The 24,438-nt window shown below is 36.6% G+C and overlaps 1 protein-coding gene across 1 annotated transcript in view; it reads right to left on the bottom strand.

Annotated features, from left to right (window-relative positions):
- Positions 1-12,664: 12,664 nt before the first annotated feature.
- The window catches only part of LOC141424850 (uncharacterized), a 60,286-nt gene continuing 48,512 nt past the window's right edge, over positions 12,665-24,438 (bottom strand). Inside the window, exons 4-8 of the mRNA XM_074079504.1 lie at positions 17,328-17,476; positions 15,982-16,124; positions 15,751-15,880; positions 15,255-15,374; positions 12,665-14,041 (exon numbers count right to left, since the gene is read on the bottom strand). The gene's annotated coding sequence lies outside the window, so the exon portion shown is untranslated. The remainder of the gene's footprint in view (positions 14,042-15,254; positions 15,375-15,750; positions 15,881-15,981; positions 16,125-17,327; positions 17,477-24,438) is intronic.

Genomic DNA, 24,438 nt, shown 5'->3' with positions numbered 1-24,438 from the left:
CCTTCTCGGCACACCTTCCTTAGCCCAAAATGCTACCACAGGCTGGGAACACCCAAAAGCCTTATATCAAGAGGCATTCGATAGTGTTAAGGAATAATTTCTCAAACCCTAGATGCTTCCATGTCAAGCAACATCAGATTTAGACTTCTGTGACTATAACAAAGCTAATACATCTGAAGTTTTGTGATTCATGTTTTGCTTGATTTGTCTTTACTGGTACAAATTATGAGGTAAATATAATCATGAGGAGAATTTCATGACTTTGACAAAACTGTAAAGGAGAACATATGATAATGAGGCTTAATATATCTTGATCTCAACAGGTAATATTGCTGTTGCTACATAACAAACACCAGCAACTTGAACAATATTTTCTTACTATTTCTGTGGTACAATAATCTAGGGGTACCTTCTCTAGGAACCTCTGGTTAAAGGTCATTCAAAAAACTATTATCCAGCTGTTGACTGGAGTTATAGTCATATTAAAATAAAGATCACCTGAGAGAAGATCCCCTTCCAAACATTTGCATCATGAGGATTGAATTTCTCACTGGCAGATTGCCATAGATAGGTAAGAAAGTAACACTGACTATTTCTTTTATTAATGTTTTGCCTTTAATTTTTGATAGGGTGAAAACTATAATTTGCTATAAAATTAAACTTAAAATATTTTCCTTTGAAGAATCTCTACCCTTAGAATGCCTCAAGGCTATCCTGATGCCTATTCCCTAACCAACCCTCTACCTATCTTATTCATCAGATCTCAAACTGTCCTTCTTTTGGGAATTTGTCTTTGCTGCCCCAGACTGGGTTAGCTTTCCCTGTAATTTAATCTCATGCAGCCTTGAACCTCCATATGACATTAATCCTGTACTACTGATAATTATACAATATGTATTTAGGAAAAACTGTAAGGTCAATATGCAAGGGAAACATCTCTTTTTCTTCCTCATATTTTTGAAGAAAAGAGTGAGCATCTGATAACAACATCACCACAAAAATTCCTTACTTGACAATATGGTAACATCTATTAAACATGTCCTATGGTTTGGTAGATGGTTTTAAGTCCCTTCTGAGTATTATTGACTAGGGAAAACAACGACTACCAAAAAAACTTTTTGTTTGCTCTGTACTAGTTGGGAAGTATTTAACCCCCCAGTTGGATAATACCAAATCTTACAATTTCTTTGTCAAAAGGGAAAAAAAAAACTCAAAAAGAAGCTACAAGTTCATGGCTTTCTTTCTTAAACCTTGCTTTTTTGGGGGGTCTGTTTTGCGAACCTGTCTTCTGCACTGTTGAATAAATATTACTTCTTCTGCCCCGGGATCTAAAGTTTGGATGGAAGCAGGAAGCACTGGCCACTTGTCTGGTGAGGAAAGAGCTAAATTGTAAATCCATATCCTTTGCAAGAGCCATCCAGCATGTCCCAGGGTTAGAAGGGATCCCTTCTTCAAGTGGAAGATTTTGTAATAGAAATAGCACCATTGAAATGATCCAAACAATGTATGCACATGTGAATAAATGGGAAAAAAAAAGAAATAGCACTATTCAGCCTACAAAACATGTGCAAATGGAAACAAGCATGTGCCTACCCTAACTGACTGTTCTGAGGATGAAGTGACATGGTGTTTATGTGTTTTGTAAATTACTTGTAGGAGTTTTAATTATGTTCAATTTATGTGATTATCACCCTTGAAAATTTATTCAGTGTAGATTATTAACTCACTTGCCATTTTCCCAAACATTAAGAGAACTGAATCAAGATGCTCATGCTACAAAGTGGGATGTGAGAACCGAGAAAAGTAACTTAATCCTATCTGGTACATAGAAATGCTGGAGCTCAAACTCAACTGTTAATTCCAGTAATAGTTCATCTTATTTCCTTGCCTTTTTGTATCTTTCATATACCACATATAGAATAAGAAAAAAAAAACTTGTGACAGTATTTTAATTATTTTAAATAATACTCCTATCATATCATGCAGTTGACTCCTAAGAAATTTCTCATTCTCCAGTCTCAGCCAGCAGTAAGCCCTATCTGCCCAGATGAGCTGGAAACAAACTGAGGACTAGGATGCATGGATGGAGCAATGTATTGAGCCAAAAGGTAAGATTTTATGTGGTCCCTTCGTGGGTTGTAACTGCATTTCCTTTAATGCCCTTTCATTTCTCACTCTCAGAGTATGGGACAAGAAGGGGATTAATTACAGAGTGCCACCACTCCTGCCTACTGACTGAATGTTACTCATAAACTGTGGCCTGGGGATAGATGTACCTATTAAAAAATGAAATGAGAGGCCATTCGTTCCTTAGAAAAGATTCAGGAAAAGAATTGCTCTACTTGAATTGAGAAATGCTGAGACTACTGAAAGGGTTCTTCCTTTCCCCATCAGAAACTGCATTTCTTGAAAGGACAAGATCATCTTGTCATACCTGTTCAGTAGCATGGACCCACCTGCATATATTCAGGAATAAACCACATATATACAGACTCAGAGACATGTATTGATACACATGCACACCCCCCCACCCCCCCCACATACACACCCCAAAAACTCAAGAAGGAAGGAATAAGGTCCTATAATATTGCTGGCTCTATCAGACTAATATTAACATCCTAAGTCCACTATGGATTATCTGCCATTATTTCTGAAACTCAAGTTAAGCTTTCTTTTCTTTCTATGCTTAGTTTTTCATGCCTATAAATGAGGTAAAATACCATATCTTTCATAGGAGTGCTGTGCAAATTGCGTTAAAGGTAAGAATGCATGTGAAAACAACTTAGCAGAGGGGCTGATGTGCACTGAGCACTGGGGCATGTTTTCTAAGTTTCTAGGACTAAAATTTGCAGAGCATTTTCTGCCTGTCATAAAGTGGAAAAGTGTAGGGCTTGCATCCAAAGGGGAAACTGGAGACCAGGTGCTATATTCCATGTGGTGGACTCAAATAGATGCTACTGGATGATACACAGAATGGTCTGTGTAGAATCAAGAGAAAACAGAACTGAGAACAAACTTTGCAACTGAAGTTTTCCATGGCCACATTGGGGTTCTTCTGTTTTTCCAGTGAAAGACAGAGAACAGAAAAAAAAAAAAAACCAAGAGAAATAAAAGAATAATAAAGATATTTTAAAATTATGTCTACTTAATTGTGGTTTAATGGCAGAAAAAATAAAATAAAAAATAATAAATAGATATAGAAAAGTGAGGATTTCAAGCTCTATTTTCCTGTACTTGTACTGACAAGTGACAAAAACTGTATATATTTAAGGTGTGCACCTTGATGTTTTGATATATGTATATATGTGAAATGATTATCAGACTCAAGTTAGACTATTTATTACTTCTTTTGTGTGTCTAGTGAGAACACCAAAGATTTATCCTCTTAGCCAGTTTCAAGTGCATAAAGAAGGATTATTGGCTATACGCAATATGCTACATGGTAGATTCCCAGAATCGTTCATCTTGTAAAACAGAAACATTATATAGTTTAACCAACACCTTCTTTTTCCCTCCCTCTTGCAGCACATGGTAACCACCATTCTTCTCTCTGTTCCCATGAGCATCATTATTTTAGAAACCTTATATAAGTGGTAGTTGCCTTTCTGTTCTGATTTATTTCAGTTAGCATTATATCATCCACGTTTGTCCACACTGCAATAAATGGCAAGACTAACTTCTTTTTTAAGGCTGAATAACATTTATTGTGTATATATACTATATTATTTTTGTTCATTTATCTATTGTTGGACACTTATGCCAAATCCTTATCTTGGTTATTGTGAATAATGCTACAATGAACATGGGAATGTATTCAATATAATGATTTCTTTTACTTCAGATATGTACCCAGATATATTATTACTTCTTTGAGAAATTTTCATTATGTTTACCAAAATTGTTTACCAATTTTTATTCCCACCAACAAGGAATAAGGGTTCCCTTTTCTTCATTGCTAAACCTTATCTTTTTTTATTTTTATAAAATAAAATGGCTATAAGTGATACTTCATTGTGTTCTGATTTGCATTGTCCTGATAACTAGTAATGTTGAACATTTTTTCATACACCTTTTGGCCATTTGTGTGTATTCCTTTGAGAAATATCTCTTCAGATCCTTTGTCCATTTTTAAATCAAGTTATTTTTGGTTTTAAGTGCTAAGTTGTATGAGTTCCATTTATACTTTGAATATTAACCACTTAACCACCCTTCTGTAAATTGCCTTTTCATTCTATTATTTCCTTTTGCTATGTAAAACCTTTGTAGTTTAATGCAATTTCACTTGTCCATTTTTGTTATTACTTTTGCTTGTGTTTTTTAAAAAAAGAAATCACTACTAGACTGACGTCAAGAAGCTTTATCCCTATGTTTTCTTCCAATAGTTTATAGAGCTTTATGGGTTTTTTTATTGTTGTTGATGGTGTTACAAGGTTTGAACTCAGGGCCTTGCACTTTGCTAGGCAAGTGCTCTACCACTTGAGCACTTTCCAGCCCATTTTTTGCTTCAATTCTTTTTAAGGTAGGGTCTTGCATTTTTGCTTGGGGCTAACTTCCAACTACAACCTACTTTTGCTGCTTGTGTAGATACATGCTCAACTTATTGACTAAAGTGGGCCTTGATAACTTTTTGCCCAGACTGGCCTCAAACCATAATCTTCCCTAACAGAACCTCCTAAGTAGGTAGGATTTTAGACATGAGCCACTGTATCCAGCCTATTTTTTCCTTTAGGTCTTTATTCCATTTTGAGTTAATTTGTGTATATGTTGTAAGATAAATATCCTATTTCATTTCTTCTTCATGTAAATATCACTTACCCAACTCTGTTTATTGAAGAGACTGTCATTTTTGCTATTGTGTGTTCTTTACAATTTTGCTGAATCTCAGTTGTCTATAAATATGTGGATTTATTTCCAGGTTCTCTACTCTATTCCATTGGTCTATATGTCTGTGTTTAAGCCAAAATAATATTGCTTTGCAATATATTTTGAAATCAGAAAAATAGACTAAGGAATGTATAAACTATTTACCCAATCATAATTGAGATAAGTAAAATGTCAACGAGCAGAGAATAGAAAGTTGAGAAAAAAATTATGCTAAGAATATGAATGAGCTGTTGTCTAGTTCTGGCTCTATAACTGACTAACCTGTGGCTTTACTGAAGTCATTACCTATCTCTAGAAATCCTATTAAAGAAAAATTCCAACATTGAGCAGAATGATTTATAACCACATTTCAACTCTACTCTTTGGGGTCTAATCCTATGAATGATTAAGAATATCCAAAGCTTTATTAAGCAGAAAAGCAAAGTACTAATAGACAAATACAAGACTGGTAATAATGAATATAATTGGACATACATTATCATCATCAGACAACTACACTTCTCTAATCATTAAACATGCACTTACTCTACCTAGTCATTTAAAAACCACTTGTGAAAGCTTCAGAACTTAGTTACTAAGCAGATGGTTTGAAGTGTATAGAGGAAATAAATGAAGGAAGGAAGAAAGGAAGGAAGGAACTGAAGAAGTTAGAGAGAGGAGGAAGAAAAGATTAAAGTGATTATCAGGATACAACATGAATCCCCTTTGGAGTATAACAGTTGTTCACTGCTGAATTAGCTGCAGAAACATTGAAACAGAGATAAATGATCCTGAAAAGCATTCCTCTCAATTCTATGTTACCCAGTAGTTCTGTTAAGATGTATTTTTATTTAAGCACCATGATTATACACATTCATTGGGTGCAGTGTGATAATATGATAAATATGTACAATATGTAATGATCAAATCAGGATAATTAGCATTGACATTTTTATCATACTTTGTATTGAGAAACTTCAAACTCTACTCTTGTAGCTCTTTATAAAGTATATAATAAGTTAATATGAACCATAGTCAGACTACTGTGCTATAGAACATCAAAAGTTCTTCCTCTTTTGTTACTCTTCCCACTGTCCAGCCTCTATCACTCCCTCTTACCCACTGCCCATCTCTAACATCTAATGATGACAATTCTACTCTTTACTTCTAGCAAATCAACTGTTTTAGCATCTACATATGAGTATGATCATACAGTATTTGTCTTTCTATTCCTGGCTTATTTCATTCAATGTAATGGTCTCCATTACATTACAAGGAGCTGTCCATGGTATTATTATATACAGTCAGTTTGAAAACTGTTGTAATTGGGATAATATCAGTGCATGAATAAATGTGTATTTAGACTCTGATCATGGTACCCAGAAGAAAGAGAATAAAAAATTTGCCAACCTAGTGATTTGTATAAAACATAGAACAAAAAGAAAAAATATGAAATGTGGAACTTTTCATATGTGGGTAATGAAGGTATAGAAATGACTATTGCATTATTTTCTATTGTTCTTTATATTCTTAGAACACTTAATAATATTTAAGTAATATTTAAAAATCTATGTGAACATTAAAATTTTAACACAGGATGCCATTCAAAAATAAAGCTGGAAAAGAATCATCAGTTTAAAATTTATACACTTGCATATTGTTTCAAAATATGTGTACTTTTTTGCAAAATGTTGCATGTCAAACTCAATATAGTTTTCCTTCAATACAATGGAATCACGTCCTATTTCATAAAGTTAGCTTGTGAACATTATGTCAATATGTTTCTTCCCAACCCCACCTGGCTGTCATACAGTGTAACTACCTCTACCTGGCTTTTTATTTTTTTGAGCTGTTCTTAATAGATTTTAATTCAATGTCTCAAAGTTGTGGGGCTTAGAAGGGACAGAGTATAAGGACTAGGCTCAATGTTCATCTCCCTAGGTCTAGAGGGGCCCTTTTTGTCAGCTCAGGAACTAACTTTAAAGACATTCTCTATGCTTGAAAATTGCTTCAATGTGATTTCTGCTTTCCCATGTTTTCACACCCCATGGATTAAAGAACTCCAAAGGAATCCTTTTAACCCAATCAATCCGAGGAAGAAATGGGAGAAATGGGCCTAGAGACCTGTAATATCTCAAGAATGTTTGGACTGGAAGTGCACTCAAGTGGTAGAACTCCTGGTTTGTAAGCACAAAGCCCTGAGTTCAAACCCCAGTCCCATCAAAAAAAAAAAAAAAAAAAAGCTTCAAGTGTCTTTGTCATGATGAATGGAGGGTTTAAAGACTGTGTAGTAATCAAATATGTTCAAAATCTATTAAAATATTTACCAAATACCATCAAAGACATGACAAAAAATAAAATTAAATTGGTTAAAAAAATGAGAAAGATTTTGGAGTAGGGGGACATTCAACCAATGCTGGCAGCAATGAAAGTTGTTTCCATCTTTTGAAACACAGTCAGCACTGGTCACATGAGCCATGAATAGAATATGACTTTAGATGGAGTACTCCAGCTGTTGGGAATTTATCCTAATGAAAAATAACATCAAAGCATAAAAACAAAAATGGCAAAAAAAATCTAGAGGTTTACCAAATAAGAGGAGTTTGTAAGGTACTTTTCAGTACATCAGCTCAATAGACCATTGTGTAGCCAGAAAAGTTGAGCTTTTTGAAACACTGTGTTGATGCTTAGAGAAGTCGATAGGAAATTATCAGAGCAGGAAGAGCCCTTAGGAATGACCAAAGTCATCAAACTTTAGGATGCCCAGTCTCTGCTTTGGAACTTGCCAATGCATTTCCTGAGGTCTGAACCCACAATTGCTCATTCAGTTCATGCTAGATTCCAGGCTTAGTTCTCATGCTTCACTGTTCAAGGCAAGTTCTGTGCCAGATCATTACCAAACTGAGTTTCTGATACACCATCAGGTATGTTGTTGCTGTTCCTCCAAAAGTTTAACTAAATGAACTCTTGCAGTCTCCTGAGGTCCTGACCAGTTGAAATTCAAAAGAATAATCCAAGACATGAGTTTACTGCTGGGCAGAACCAGGTATTACTAACTCTAGCCACCTTTCCTCTGCCAACATCCCTGCTTGAAAAAATCACTAATAGACAAAGGCAGTGTCAAAGAAATATTGTGCCAGACAGAATTAAACAGGCAAGGAAAACTTTATTTCAGACTTTCACAATAGGTAAAAGAGATTGAACTCATCCCTCCACTGAAATGAAAGGAATGAAATTTTTAAGCATTGGAATGAGCTAGTGGAAAAGTACTGGAGAGGTTTAGGCAAAAATTGGGTGCTGTACTTGCTTAGTGGTGCTTACTAAAGTTAGGATCCTGCTTTCTAACTCCTACCCTCCGACAGAGACTGGAAAAAAGGTGTTATTTCTAGACTTTTCTTTATTGCATTTTAAAAGGATGATTCTCAAGTCCTTGACATAGACATTTTCATGTTGTAAAACTGTCAGGGGGCTGAGAGAAGATTTAAATATCAAAGGGACAGAAAAATAGTTTATAATTAAAAGTAAATAGTCTCAGAAAAAGGAAGTCAGTGTCCTAGATTCAGGAAGAAGCCTGTCAACATTTGGTCAAACTGAAGGTGGTCTTCCTCAGGAGACAGCATCCTAAGCAAGTAGTTGTCCCACATTTGTTTTGGGAACCAAAAACAGATTCATTTTCCTGGACTGCCATCTATTAATCCTGGTACAATTATTGTCATCAACTTCATATTTTATTTTAATGACTGCAGTGGTGCAAGGAGTTTTTTGCATGGTCACTCTTTACCAATTACATCTGCCCCAGGTTATATAAACGTAGACTCTGGAAACTGATTCTGTAACAGAAATCTGTGTGCAGGAAATGCAGTGGGAGTATCCTGAATCGAATGCTGTCAGGGTGAAGAAAGCAGAGCTGGGTGAGGAGAAGTAGTGATTCAATGAATCTCAGGGAGAGGCTCAGTCAAGCCCATAGGAGAGTTTTGAGCTAGGCAGGCCCTGTTCTCAGGACGAGGTGGGCAGACTTCCAAATCCTCACTTGATGATTCGTTGGATTTGGACTCCTCCTATCCTACCCTGGAAGGTGACATAATCTTTGTGAGGCAACTTTCTTCAGCTAAGGACAGTCTCTAGAAGGAGGAATTCACCTGCAAAATCTCAGCTGCCGCCACTCCTAACAACTGAACAATGAATGAGTGTGCTGGTTTCAGAATGAGAGAGTTGGAATTCCATGCCACTGTGCCCTCTCTCACATCCCAGCTCAAATATTTCTTCCTGGAAAGTCTCTCCCTGACCACACACGGAAAAACATTCATTCAGATTCTTGTTATCACGATTATATACTAAAATTTAAAATTTCGCATTTATCTTTACCAGAAACTTTTATGTTTATTCATGCAAATGTTAGTATTAAGCACTGTGTTTCTCCAACCACAACGGAAGTTATATGCACACAGGGGCCCATTTCCCATGTTTAGATTTGTGTTCCCAGAACTTAACATGGATCATGACTTAGAGTAAGTGATAATGTATTTATATATATTTACATATATAAATGCTTTTAAATGCTTTCTGTGTATTAACAATTAAAAACATGATTTTTTGGTTTTCCTCTATAACTAAGAAGATATTTGCAAACAGACTGCTCGTTTTCTTTTCTGTATCCGTCTAGTACTTCCTAACATCTCACGCAAATAGGTGCTTGGTAAATGTCTTACAAATGTAGTTGGTAGTCCTTTTCACAAGAGCAAGTTTATAACATAAGCTTAGTTTACCTGGCTAGCTAAGTTTTGAAGACTAAAGTTCAACTCTTTTCATTCTTATTTTTTCATTTTTTTCCATTTTCTCTGTGGAACTTACTCCAAGGAAATTCTCCCTATACTAGAATCGAATTAAAGCTTCCAATCATGATATGTTTTATTTCTTTGACCACAATCTTTCCCTTTACTATAATGAGTAATAGGATACATCAAAAAATGTCAGAAGACTCAATGGACAAAATTAGAGATTGTGGGGGCAGAATATATAATAAACATGTGAAAATAATAGAGAAAACAGAAGAATAAAACAGAAGAACACAGACTGGAAAGAGCTAGAATCTACAGCTTAATTACTAACAGTCTGCATATTTAATGCAAATGACCTAATTCAACAACTCTGGGAATAGTTTGCACAATTCATTAGTTCATAAAAATCTACCATTTACCAGCTGCATATGTCTCCATAATTACCATTGAAACTTATTTTCCCTAAATCATCTTCTTTGTATATGCATTAGTTCACACTATGAGTCAGGAATTGTGTTTAGGATTAGGCATTGAATAGTAGATAAGATAGACATAATTTTGAACTTTGGGATTTCATTCTAACATGGAAGATACACATTAAACATGAACTTACACAATCAATTAAGTGGAATGGAGATTGATGTTTCTAGTTAACCCCAGGCAGACTGTCTTGGAATAATATCAGTCTGTCATGTATTGGCTGCTTACTCTGTGCCCTGTACGCTGGCTTCTGAACTACTAAATTCACATAGCATCCCTACCAAACAACTATTAGCTTACCCACTTAATAGATGAGGATATGCATTCTCAGATTGTTATGAATAACATTGATAATATTGTCTCATAGTCATTGGTCTTTTTGATGCAGCAGAGCATTTTATACACTATTTCAGCCACCTTTATGATCATTACATGTACATGAAAAACTCAGATGAGTAAAGTACTTTTTCAAAGTTACACTGCCAGCACTTAAGAAAGTGGAATTTAACCTCTGCCAGAACTTTTTTCTGAGGCCCAAGCTGTGCTAAAGAGAATTGAGCAATCTGCAATTTGGAGAGGTAGAGTCACAGGCCCAGGATTACTCACTTGGTAAATAACAGATGTAAACTCATCATGTTTGACTCCAAGTGCATGCATGCCTCTACTGCTAGGGTTGATTTCATTGATGTTCTAAATTGGGACCTGAAGGTATTTCAACTTAGGACACTAATAGTCCTAAATATTTCAAAATAGAGGCAGTCTTGTCCCTCAGACAAATGAGGAAGCAGCACATTGATGCACTCTGTCTAGTCATTCCTACCCACTGGGATAGCTTTCCTTTCTTTTTCTGCCAATACTCCTCCCTCCCTTCTTTACAGTCCCTTCTCTGCTGAGCCTTCACCCATTGTACTGCAAGACTGATGTGCTCTCTCTCCTCTACATCCTGAAGCATTTACTAACTTGAAGACACTGGGTAAATGGCATTCGTTTATGTGCTGCTCTGAGAATGTTACTGAGTCATTTTCATGTATTCATGCTCTTTCTTTTCAGCTTTATGTTCTTGTAAGATAGGAAAAGAGCCTGTTCTGGTTTTTATAGTGGTCTCCACAGAGCCTGATTCAATTCATGCACAGTGGGGTTAATTAATCCAAGACACCCACCTCTCTCCCCAGGATATACAGATGTAAACTATATTATGGTGAAAGGCAGAAATCAGGGAGACAAGAAAAAAAGAGTGCATACTTGCAGATTCACTCTTGTAGGAAAATACAAATTATTTTCAGATACAGCATGGGGTCAAAAATGTGGCAGCCATGGGGAAGAGTCAAACAAAATTCCAGAAGAGTGTACCCCATGCATTTGTGGGTAAAGGATCTATCAGGGCAGTTGTGGTTGAGATGGCATCTCTGTTGAACTTCAAAGAGTGGCTATGATTTGTCATTAACAGAAGGGAATTTACTGAGATGGACAAAACAGAAACAAAGGCCCTGATGGGCGAACTGAAGTAAGACATGAGGGTATCTGTTTAGCTGAGTCACTGGCTGCAACAGGAGAGGATTTGTGAGGACAATGCACAGCAATAACATGATTCTTACTTGGGGACAGGGAAGAGGTAAGAATGAATACAGAGTCAAAATCTCTAATTTGATGATTGGGAATGGCAATGACTCACACTTGGTGGGCTCTTATTCTGTTCCAGGTATTCTGCCTAAGTACATGATACAAGCCTTACCTCACTGAATAAAATACTTGATTTGAAGTTGGTAGCAGCTATGAAGGTAGATTCTGCTATAAACCTCGTTTTACAGTTACGATAACCAAGGCAACAAAAGGTGAAATAACTTGTTCAAGTGGACTTGTTGTGAGGCACAGCTGAGATTGAGAACCACTGAGCTGGTTGTACAGTCCACCTACTTAACCATAAGGAACTACTATTTCACATAGAAATAGTAGACAGTGATTACGCTATGAGTAAAGGGTAAAAGAACAGAAGTATCCAAACCATGATGGCTAATCCTGTCAACTTGATAAGATTGAGAAACACATAGGAGATTAGTAAAACACACTTCTAGTTGTGTCTGTGAGGGCATTTCCAGGGACATTTAAATCATGAGGGCTCTGATCCAATGTGATTTAATCCATTGATGGATTCAAAATTTGAATAGACTACTGGGAGATGGTAGAACTGTGGAAGGCAGGGACTGGCTGGAGGAAGTTGGTCACTGGGGCTGTGACCTTGGGAACTATTTCTTACTCTGACCTCTTCCTATTACTGTTCTCTACTTCCTGGATGCCATGCTCTGATTCACGTTGCATTCTATCTACCATGAGATGAAAAATCTCCTTTCCCACACACTCCTACTACCATTGTGTTCTGCCTAAGCAGAAATGAGCCCTATAAAATCATAAACCAAAAAAAGCTTTCACCCCTTAAGTTGTTTCTGTCAGTTATTTGGTCACAGTGATGGAGAAACTGACCAATACATGAATTAACATTAACAGTCAGTGGAAAGCAGTAGTTAAATTCAACAAGGAAGACCCAGTGAGAAGATAGTTTCATTTATTGAATGCTAAGTCTGTGCCAGACACCACACAATTTACTTCAGATACTTCTTTAGTTGTTGAGTCTATCTTATTACGCTATGAAGTATGTACTACTAGCATTACTCCCTTCAATCAGATGAAGATCTGAGGATCAGAGTGATTAAGTTACTTGTTAATTGCTAGAGGCTTGGTTTGTCAGTTATTTTTGCTTGGTTTTCATTTTAACATGCTAACTTAACAAACTGAGCTCCAAATATTAACATCCTAAATCATGCTCTGGCCATTAAAATCTTTAAGCTTACATTCCATGAGGCTGGAAGCTTTATAAGTTTCTTGTCTCTGATATACAGGCCATGTTGAAGTTCTAGGCTATAAAGAAATTGTCAATGGTTAATCATATGGGTAGATTAACAGAGGTGCACATACAGCCACAGTTAGTAATTATTGATATGTACTGAGAGGGAAAAAGGGAAGAGCAGAGTTTTTTTTAGCTTGAAATGCACATCCATAAATGGCAAATAACAGTATTACTTCCCTGAGTATTACATTTTCTTGAAGGTCCTTATGGATTGCCAGGAATTCTGGACTGGGGGGAGAGGGACACCCACAGGAAACAACAGAAATATCAAGCAGTAGTTTGTGCCTCAGACATAGCTCCACAAGTGGGATTCTGGAAATGTTTGGATGTGCTCTGGGATGCTGATCCCCTAAGAGCTTCATCACAAGAAATAGGTTTCAAAGAGGATGTAGGAGCTCATAGCAGGCAATCAACAAAAATTATTTATTGAATTCTTTGGAGGATAAAATCAATCACTCTAGTCATGGTTGAAATGGAATGTGTTGTTACAAAGAGAGGTACATACATGCTCACATACATGAAAGGCACATTAAAAACAAAGGGGATCCTAGTACATTCAGTTCTTGAAGAGTGTCTGGTGAAAGTAATAGGACCTGTGACAGAATCTTTCATAAACATACATTTAAGGGAGATGCTTCCTGCTGACAGTATTCTGAATTTCCTTTCCCAAGGGAGCTCATGTACTCAGATTCTTTCCTATATGAAAGCTGCTATGAGACAATTTAGAATCAATTTGAGACTCCATTTTGCATTACTAGCTGTAAAAAAGATGCAGCAACCAAATCAGTGCAAATAGATGGTTACTGTTTTACAACTGATAAAAGAAGCATTGCAAATACAGCTTTTCAGAAACCTGTACATTATATAAGGCAAGGCACACAGATACACACACAGTTTTTGCTTCAAAACTTGTTTCCAGAAGGGAAAAATGTTTATTTCAACACTTCTCTGTTCTAGTTCTGTAGCATCTGCATCTGTTGTTTGGATGATTGCTTCAAGGTATATCTGCTACCTCTCCCTGGTAAGAGCAAAGGAAGCCATGTTATTTTGAGATTCAATCTTGGTCAAGTTTATGTTCTAAAGCATTTTGAATGCCTATTAAATGATCCTAAGAGGAAGGGAATATATGAAGGGGTGTATGATTCATACTGTCCTTTTGTAGAATTTTAGCTGTGGTACATCTTGTCCTATACCTGTGGCAAATGATAGCTTATGGTAGAGTTCTGAAAGATCTCTTTTCCACCATTTATATGTATATATATATGTGTGTGTGTGTGAATGTGTGCACATATTTTATCAATTATATATTACTTATCATTACTATTATTTTTAGCTTTATTGATGTATAATTGACAAATTAAAACTGTATAAATTCAAGGTATAAAAATGCTATTTTGATATATATATACTATTACCACAAAAAATAGCTACACAAGGTGAGGGGCATATTAATTGGCTTGACTATTTTATTTTTTGAAAAATATGAGTAGAGTGGTTTCTTTGACTTGCAAACAGTTTCTGAGACATGTTGCATGTAACCACTTGTTTACCCAGAACATCTTAATATTTCAAAGGTAAAGAGTACCATTTCTTTGACATAATCTCCATTTCATCCATGGAATGAATGATGAAACAATAAATTTGACAAAACAATAAGCTGACATTGCTAACAGGTAGGGAAGCAATTAGATGACCTCACAACTCAAAAGTGTAAAATTAAGCATGCTGTTTCCTGGGGAAGAGATAGAATCACCTTTAAATCTCCTAGCATGACTTAGATTCAAATAACGCAGTTCTGATATTGAAGTACAAGAATAGAAATAACCGTACTGTGTTTCTGCTTTAGGAGATAATATTCACAATCCCCTTATTTAATTTCTGCAGCTACAGAGAGAATACACATTTAATTAATGAACATTGTCTTCACATAGTAATGAGGGGACATTTCTTCCTACTTATCATCAGTTCTAGTTCTACTTCATATAAGATTGTCCTTTCATTCCATATGCTATAGGTAGAGGATGAATTCCAAGAGAGGGAAGTGGATGCAGACCTGTCTTTATATTCACAAGACATTTAATCCTTTGGGGACCAAAGATTCTTCTGTGGAAATTCATTTTCCTCGCTGCCCTTGGACACTGGCACTGTGTGCCTGAAATTCTATTATCCCAGACCTGTGAGAAATCCTTAAGACCCCGGATTTGATTACATGTGATGGTGAATGCAGTTACCTTTATGACAGAACCACCAATGGCAATGGCTCTTCCTCCTGCAACACATGCAGCTCATCTGAAAAGTGTCTGAATCTCTAAATCTGGAAATGACCTATGCCCAACTGATGAAGGCTTCACCTGGAAGGAAGAAGAGAAAGCTGTGTTGTTACATTGCCTAGAGTAATCTGCTCATTAACCTTTACACAGCCTTCTATGAGGCATATAATTTCTCCATGCCAAAATTTTCCACAGTTCTATATGGAAAATAGTTATTAATAGCTTCCAACATAGGATGGTTGTGAGGTATTAAACGAAATCACAAATGTGTGCCCTTTGAAGAAAGGTTAGCACATAAAAATGCTCAATAAATGTTCACTCTTGTTCTTTAACACATCACCTTTCTAGAAACCTTCATGTCTATATTGCAGTGATATTAATGGACCTGAATGGCTCCAGTACCAGCAATGTCACCCCTTTTCTTTGTCATATAAAAATAGTATAGGTGACTGCCTACCATACCAAATTTTCTTTGAATGAGGTTCCAGGGATTTTGATGGGCTGCACAGATTCAGCTACATACTCCCAACCTGGTTGCCATGGATTCCAGTGCTGAAGAGGTAAAGCCTTGTTGTCTAGTGACTTTCCTGGAAAGTAATAAACCACAGTTCACCTACCCAGAAGCTCAGCAGCACAAAAACTTAGAGAAAGAAATCATGAAGAGTGAGGTGAACAGTGGAGCTCTAACCTGGTAGTCACTTCAGAGAAGTCCAACACAAGAAGAAAGACTCCAAGTAGGAGGAACATGGAGTTGTGTCATCTGAGGGTGAGAAACCTGTGCACTCAGGTAGTTGTAGCAGCTATACCCAGGTTCATACAGGGAAGTTAAGACTGCAATATAATAAAATAACAAAAGGGAAAGGTTGGTGAATGGAAACTAAACCCTCTATGTAGTTGTTTACTGAATCCTGTTATTTTTAATTTATATCATATTGTACAAGGTAGCTTATTAACCACCCTTAAAGAAAAGAAGAAATTAAAGTTCTATGCTAGACATTATAGCTGGTATATGGTAGAATCAGAATTTGAGTTAAGGTCTCCAGGAACCCAAAACTCATACATGCTCCAATCTACCTGATCAGCAAAGTCTGACCTCCCAGAGAAACATAAGACTTCTGGGCAGGAAATCTACAATGAATCTTTGAAAAAAAAGGATATAATTTGGTAGCTTAGTTCTCAATCTTGTTTGTAAGACAAAGGCTGCTTCTAAGACACAGGCATAGGGGAGCAACAGGAATCTGTTAGTAGAAAGAGGATTCAGAATTAGTTCATTACTCAGGTACCAAACACTAAGTCCTCTTGACTGAGAATTTTACCCTTTAGGGCTTCCAACATTGTTGGGTCAACCTGGACTCTGTAGTGCCATTAATTTTCAATCATTTTGGTGGCACTCATTCTTGCAAAGGCTCTCAGTCTATAAAAGATTCTTTAGAGAAGCTTATTTTACTTATTTATTTTTTGAAGAAGAGATATATCTGAGAACTTGTTTTGCAGGTGAAAGTTATTTTGAGTCAAATGTAGAACTCAAACAGGGTGGTTTTTTAAATTTGTTTTTAGACAAAATTATGAGTAACAATGAAATGTCATATTTTCTTGGAATAACTGCAAACTTTCATTAAAAATATTAATGCCAAATATTAAACCCAATTTACCCTTACAAACTATAAAAGATTGAGATAATGGAATAACAGTAATTTATCTTTTTGTGGTACATAAACCTTGATGAAACATCCAATAGAATACACACAATAAATGCTTTTAATTGTGATATTTAAAATCTTCCTGACCATCACTATAATTGTAGTATTTAAATTCTCCCTGGCTGTCTTCCACATCATTTATGTTCAACATAATTAAACACTATTCTAATTTGGTATGAAGAGACTTGATGTCTCTTCATGTTTTATCCCTTCAAAGTGAAAGTGTGAAAGATCTGCTTCTAATCCCTTGCAATGTTTAGGGAAACTAGAAGCCCTGATGAGTGTCCCATACTTCTCTTTGGTCACCAGGGCAAACAAAGAGCACAGTACTGACCTGACTTAATGCAGAGGATGCCAGACACTGGTCTCCTGCATGGATCTGGAATTGTGACACTGAGCTGTACCACCATGGAAGCTTCATTTCTGCAGAACACTGTGACTCCAAGGAGCTAGCTTCATCTACAATCACAGCTCACTGGCATCCTGAAGGGTTTTAATGAAATTTTCCACAATAAGTAGGAATTTTTGCGTTTTACCATCTTTGAATTCAATGTGCAAGCTGTAAAAGTCTGCCAGATGGCAATTATAGTGCCATTGTGTGAAATCTTTCTATAGATGCTCTGGAAAATGTTAGAAGTTACTAATATCAAAGTATGTTACTTTCAATGAAATATGAGTATATATAGCTAACATTTATTGACCATTGCTCATAGGCTAGCGTTTCTCATATATGTGTCTGTGGCCATGTATGCCATGTAATCAGCAACAACAAAATGTCAGTACTACACAAGAGTCAACATTAACCATCTTTCATGCATCTAGGTGGTGATCAACCAATTCTTTTAATGCAAGCTAGGCGCATCTGGGCACACTTTGTACCTCCACAGCTGAGATTGCATAAGTGTTTCTGTTGATGGTATTGGCTAGGCTCCCTTGTGTTTGGAACCTGCCAGATCATAGACTGGTTGAGTAAGAACCTTGTCTTCCTGTGACAAGATTTAGGCAGGTTAGTCTTGACTTGCACTCATGGTAGCAGATTTCCAACAGAAAGTGGACTCCTGAATCACTTTTTCAAGCTCCTGCATGAACAATACCTGTTAACATTCCATCTGCCAAAGCAAATCACTCACATGAGACCAGAGTGAGCTTTACAAACAAAACTTGAAGATTTTCAGTTCTTTCTCTGTCTTCTCTTTGCCTTATTGTGATACAGGATATAGACACTGGCTGTGTCCTTTGGAGTGGGCAGCCTACCTCCTCCTGACCCTGCCAGCCTAATTCATGAACCTTACCTGCCTATCATCTATGGCTTCACAGACTATGGCTATTAGTTACTTATTATCATCTATAATTTTAACTATCATTATAATTAACCATGATTGTATAACCTTGAAAGCAGCCAAGTACACCTTCCTTTCAAATTTACCCAACCTCTGAAAAGCCAACAGTGCTAGAGGTCTGTCCAACTCTTCATATAGTATCACTATGGGAATACCATTGCCCACCAAGGAACTTAAAATTACCAATTAATAAGGAACACCAAAGGACAAAAATCTTCCTCAAGGTTGGTGATTACAATGTTGATGCCATTTAATAATTAGTAACAGATTCCCACTGTGAATAAATCTGATAAATTATGACCATAATAATTCTCAGAAGCAAATATGGTTAATGCTAGCTAGGCAAGTACTAATTCCTAGTCTTGTAAATAAAATTTTAAGAAAAGGATAAAGTAGTATTATGGTTTGAATAAGAAGTATCCCTCCAAAAAGATCCTATGTCAAAGGGTTGGTCTCCTGGGTAAAATCATTAAAAGAGATTGGATTATGAAGGCTCTGACATAATCATTGGGTTCATCCACAGATGGATTCATAGTTTGATGGCATTACTAGGAGATGAGAAAAACTTTCAGAGGTCAGGCTGAAGAAAGTAGGTCATTACAGGGTGTCCTTTGGGGCCGTCTTTTTCTGGACCCCTCTTTATCTGGATTTTTGCTTCCTGGCCACTATAGAGTGAGCAGCTTTTCTCCACTACATCCTGTACAACATGATTGTCTGCCTCACCTCAATCCCATACTCAACTGACCATGGACTGAATCATCTGAAACCTTGAGCCAAAACTAATCCTTCCTCCTTTTAAATTGTTTTTCTCAGATGTTCTTTCACAGTGATGAAAAACAGACAACATAAAGGTCAAAGAATTAGGGACTGCTTATCTAGGTTTATTTTATAAGTTTAGCCTAATGGACAATTTCTCCAAAAACTTTAAAAATATTATTAGTCAAAAGAATGTGCAAGAACATTTGTTGCTACATCCCATTCCGGAATCATCCCCTTGAGATCTTGCATATTATGATTTTATTGTGATCTTCAATTTTCATGGGGTTATCTCACCTGGTTTAGTTCTCTCTGACTTAAATGCTAACTAATGGTGAGCACTTAAACTTCAAACAGGCAAAAAAACCTCCAGTCAAGCAAGGTACCTGGGCATTTTCATTTCTCATGCTTACCAATTAAGTGAAAGTTTGCTCTGAGACTGTCTTGGAAAATGACAGGTTTAACAGTCTGGTGAACAAACAGTGGCATTGCTGTCACACTTCAGTTACATTCTGTTGAAACTTTAAATCAGCTGTGATTCTGAGCTCACATTTTGTGAACAGGTGGGAAAGGAGGGGATTCAGGATGTCACAGAGACAACTGCCAAATCTCAAAGGGAAAGTTTCCAGATTTTTAGAGAGGGTGTCAAACAAATAATAAATTGTTCTTCCTAAATGTTCAAGGAGAATTCTCCCTTAAAACCTGATATTATGAAGTAAATTAGAGAAATGAGTAAGTATAAATCAAAGTCTTCTGAAAAATGATCTCTAATGGATTAAAATGTATACTGCTAATGTGAAACGTCACTTCAAGCTTCCCCAACTTGGTTATAAATATAACCTGAGAATTAGCAGAGTGTTATCCACTCTGCTATTTAATTATACCACCACACATAAGGCCCATATGGGCCCTAAGTGCCTTATGAGGTAAATAAAGACTTTTGAAATGAAGTGTTTACCTCTGATTAAAATAGATTGCTCATTCCTGAACACACTCTGCTTGCTGGCCCCTGCCATTTTGACTTTTGATAGTCATTTGCTTCTTGACCTTCGGACTGACTTTGCTCTTCTCTTTGAATTTTTCCGTCTTTGGCTCCTGTCTGAACTATTTGAGCCTATTTTTTCTGTGCTGATTTTGCCTGCCCTGATTCTAATTTGTGTGTTTGCTCTTACTTGGAACATTTACCTGTCCCTTCAGCTGTGTTTCAAGTCACTCTGCCTATCATCTCTCAGTCCTTATACACCCTTTATTGAGTGGGGTTTCAAAACCCATAACCCTAGCATCTGACTAGCACTGTGTTCTGTGAGTGGCCAGTTACTTTGGTGAAGGACTGCATGAGCATATCATGATGTAATGCCAGCTACCATACAGGTAACATTTCCACCTTGCTCTTCTTTCATGAGACAACGGGACACATGATAAAGAAAACAGTGTCCCTCCTGGATGTTTTAGGAAATGAAGCAAAATAATCTGATATTTGCAATAGACAATAGGCTAATGCCTCTGAGATTTCTTTTTTTTCCCATTGAGACAAGCTCTCACTTTGTAGCCCAGGTGGCTTCAAATTCAAGATCCTCCTGCCTCAGCTTCCCAAGTTCAAGGATTACAGGCATGTGCCACGATGCCTGGGTTGGCCTGACTTCTTTTTATACTTTTGTGGGGGATAAAACTTCCACGGAGAGATGCACAAATGTAACTGTTACTCTTGCTCTGCTAAAAGCAAGGTGCCTGTATCTCCCACCCTATCCAACTGCCTCAAAATGCTCAGGGAATAAAGAACAAGATAGAATCTCTCAGGAGACCTAACAAACAAACAAACAAACAACTAAAAGCTACTCTTAAAAAAAATCCCTGGCTTTATTGAGATATAATTGCCAAATAAAATCGCATGTATTTAAAGTACACACTGTGATGATTTAATATACATGTACATTATGGAGTGATTATCATTATCAAGGTAATTAGTTCATGAAAGTATCCATCACCACACCTAATTAACATTTTTCTGTTTTGGTAATAATGCCTAATCTACTCTTGGAGAAAATGTGAAGTCTGCCTTGAATCATGCTCTACATTACTCCTCAGAACTGGCTTATGTTATTACTAGAATGTGTGCCTTTGTCCAGCATTGCCGCAATTCCCTCAAACACCCACTTCTTAGAAACCACCATTTTACTTTATGAATTTTTTCTTAATTTCACATATAAGTAATAGCATATTGTTTTTTCTTTTCCTTTCTGACTTATTTAGCTTAGCATACTGCCCTCCATTTCATCTATATCAAAAATGACAAGATAACCCTCCCTGTTATCTCTGAGTAATATTCCACTGTCTGTGTGTGCACATGTCTGTGTAAACAGTAGACCCTCCCTTGATATCTGTAGGTATATGGTTCCATGGAGACTGCTGTTGAAGAAAAGCCATGAGTCTTAGGATGCAAACATTTTAATAGAGTACTGCAGATCCTTGATTCATTTTTCCTGTAATGCTGCCCAACTTCTGATGAAGACATGCCGTTTTTCAATAAATCTAAAAGTTTTACTTTATCTCATAAATTAAGCTCCTTACATGCCCTAAATTTTGGCTTGCAACTACCGCCATAATTTTTAATGAAGGGGAGGACACCATTTGTTTTTCAAGAGGCATATTTTCACAAAATTAAAGACAGGGAAACATTCATCAGGTCATACAACAATTTAAATACAATTGAAAATAATGTAGGAGTGACTGAAAGATTTATCAACTGAGCTGTGTAATAAATGGGGAGGAATTTGAAATTTTTGTTTTTGAGATTTCCTTTGTTTTTAAATTTATTGTTTCTTAAAATGGTTGGTCAAAATCACATAATAAATCCTCAAATAAGGTGGCCTTATTATATACGTATGTGTATATGTATCTGTAATTTTCTTTATCCATTCTTTTAATGAGTGACACTAAGATTGTTTCTATGTCTTGGCTATAATGAATAATGGTATGATGATTATGGGACCACAGATAATTCTTTAACATTTCATTTCCTTTAGATAGACACCGAAGGGTGGAATTCCTGAGTCAAATGATCAATTTTTTTTTGAGGAAACTCTATTTTTTTCATAATGTTTGTACCAATTTATTTTCACACCAATAATTATGGCTTGTCCTTTCTCCACATCCTCACCAACGATATTTTTCTTGTCGTTTTGGTCTTATTGGGAGTGAGGTGACATGTCCTCGTGATTTTGATTTGTATGGTTTCATGTCCCTATTGGTGATTTGTATGTCTTCTTCATTAAAATGTCTTTTCAGCTCCTTTATCTATTTTTTTTCTTGGCAGTTTTGGATTTTTAACTTAGGGCTTTGAGCTTACTAGGCAAATGTTCTACCATTTGGGCCATGCCCCAGATCTTTTTATTTTTTTGCACAAGGTCTCACATTTTTGCCCAAGCAGGCCTGCAATTGCAATCCTCCTGTGTACACCACTGGTGTGGCTGGGATTAAAGGCCACCATGCCTGGCCCTCCTTTACCCATTTGTAAATTGGATTATTTGTGGATTTTTTACAATGCAGTCTATAGATCTTCTAGATTAACCCTTCCACGGAAATATTGTTTGCAAGTATTCTCTTCCCTTCCATAGTTTAACCTTGTTAATTGTTTCCATTCCTGTGTGGAAGCTTTTCGGTTTAATATCCTCTTGATTATTTGAACCATTTACCATTATATAATGACCTTCCTTCATAGTTATTGACTTAAATTTTATTTTGTCTGATAAAAGTATAGCTAACTCTGTCTTTTGGCTCTTACTGTGCATGGTATATCTTTTTCTACCTCCTCACTTTGCCTTTTTTTTTTTCCAGTACTGGGGATTTAACCCAGGGTCTCCCCATGGTAGGCACTTGAGCCATGCCCCCAGTTTGTCTGCCCTTAAAACTGAAGTGAGTTTTCTGTAGATGGCATACATTGGGTACATTTGTTTTTAAAACCTTCTAATTTAATCTTTGGACTAAAGAATTTAATCCACTTACATTCAAAATAATTAATGATAGGCAAGAACTTACTCCTACTACTTTGTTCATTGAGTTATCACTGTTTAGTAATTCTTCTGTTCCTCTTTTCTCTTTTGCTTTCTTTTCTTGTGAGTAGATAGTTTTTTAGGGGTATGCTTCAATTCTTTTTTCTTTACCTTTTGTGTATCTAAGTATGCTTGTGATTATCATGACACCTTTATGAATCATCTTATAGTTATTTTATACTTATAATGATGCAACTTTAACATCATATTAAAATCATATTTTTAAAAATTAAAATTATATTTTGATTTTAATTTAATTTTAGGGTAGTAATTTAATTTAATTTTAAAATTAAAATCATATTTTTAAATCAAATTTTTTACCCATTTGACATGCTACGTTTTAATGTTTACATTAAAATTTACATCTAAGACCAAGACGGTGGATAGCTGATAGACCTGGGACCTTGACCTTCATGATTTCAAATACTCCAGATTTTGGTGGTTGCTTTTTCTGTCAACTAAGATACTACCAATACATAGGGAGTACATAATATTCATTGACTGACTCTTAAATTAGTTTTTTATAATGTATAACAACCAAGTACTAGGTCAGGCAGATGCTGACCCACTGGACTGTCTGTTTACCTGCTGGATGGGAAGCCACTTTTTTTCTTTTGTCTCTCTTACTTCCTTCTGGCCTTAGTCAGGATAGCAACAGTGCAATGCCAAGAACTACAGAAAGAGATCTGCAAGCATCTAGGATGACCTGGACCTGAAAAAATATGTACAGACACAGAATCTGACTGCTGTCTGCCTGCACTGCCCTGGAGCTGACCTGTTTTTACCTGAGTCTGCAATCTTGCCAGGTGATCACAACACATCATCTGTTACGGAGAGACCCACACAGTCTAGTGTAGCTGGGAGGCCGATTGTACCCTCCCGTAGACAAAACTGATGATCAAATACACAAAGGGAACATTTCCCCCCCTGCCTGGAAGGGGAGGGGCAGAACAGAGCTGAAATAGCCCTTGAGGAGGTGGGGCAACTCAACAGCACTGTGGTGAAAGCTACACATTTCAATGCCTTACAGAAATATCAAACAAGCTGAAACTAACAGTATTCTAAGAGAAAAGCTCAATTCTAGCTCACAGGCTTGCCCTGTGATTGGAAGGGGCTGGCAATTGCTCATATACCAGATCTTCACTTCTGAAAACCCACCTGCACCAGAGGGCCCATCTCACTAAGGAAACCTGGGCTCAAACATCCTAAGCCAATCCCCCAAAGCTGTCCAATAGGGAGGGGCAACATTCATTGCCAGGCAGTCCAGCATACCAACTTTAAGAAGGGACAATGTCACAGT

This window comes from Castor canadensis, chromosome 7 (genome assembly GCF_047511655.1).
Source record: "Castor canadensis chromosome 7, mCasCan1.hap1v2, whole genome shotgun sequence".
Taxonomy (NCBI): Eukaryota; Metazoa; Chordata; class Mammalia; order Rodentia; family Castoridae; genus Castor; species Castor canadensis.
The sequence above is the reverse complement of the archived record's forward strand: the minus strand, read 5'-3'. Positions and strand labels throughout refer to the sequence as shown.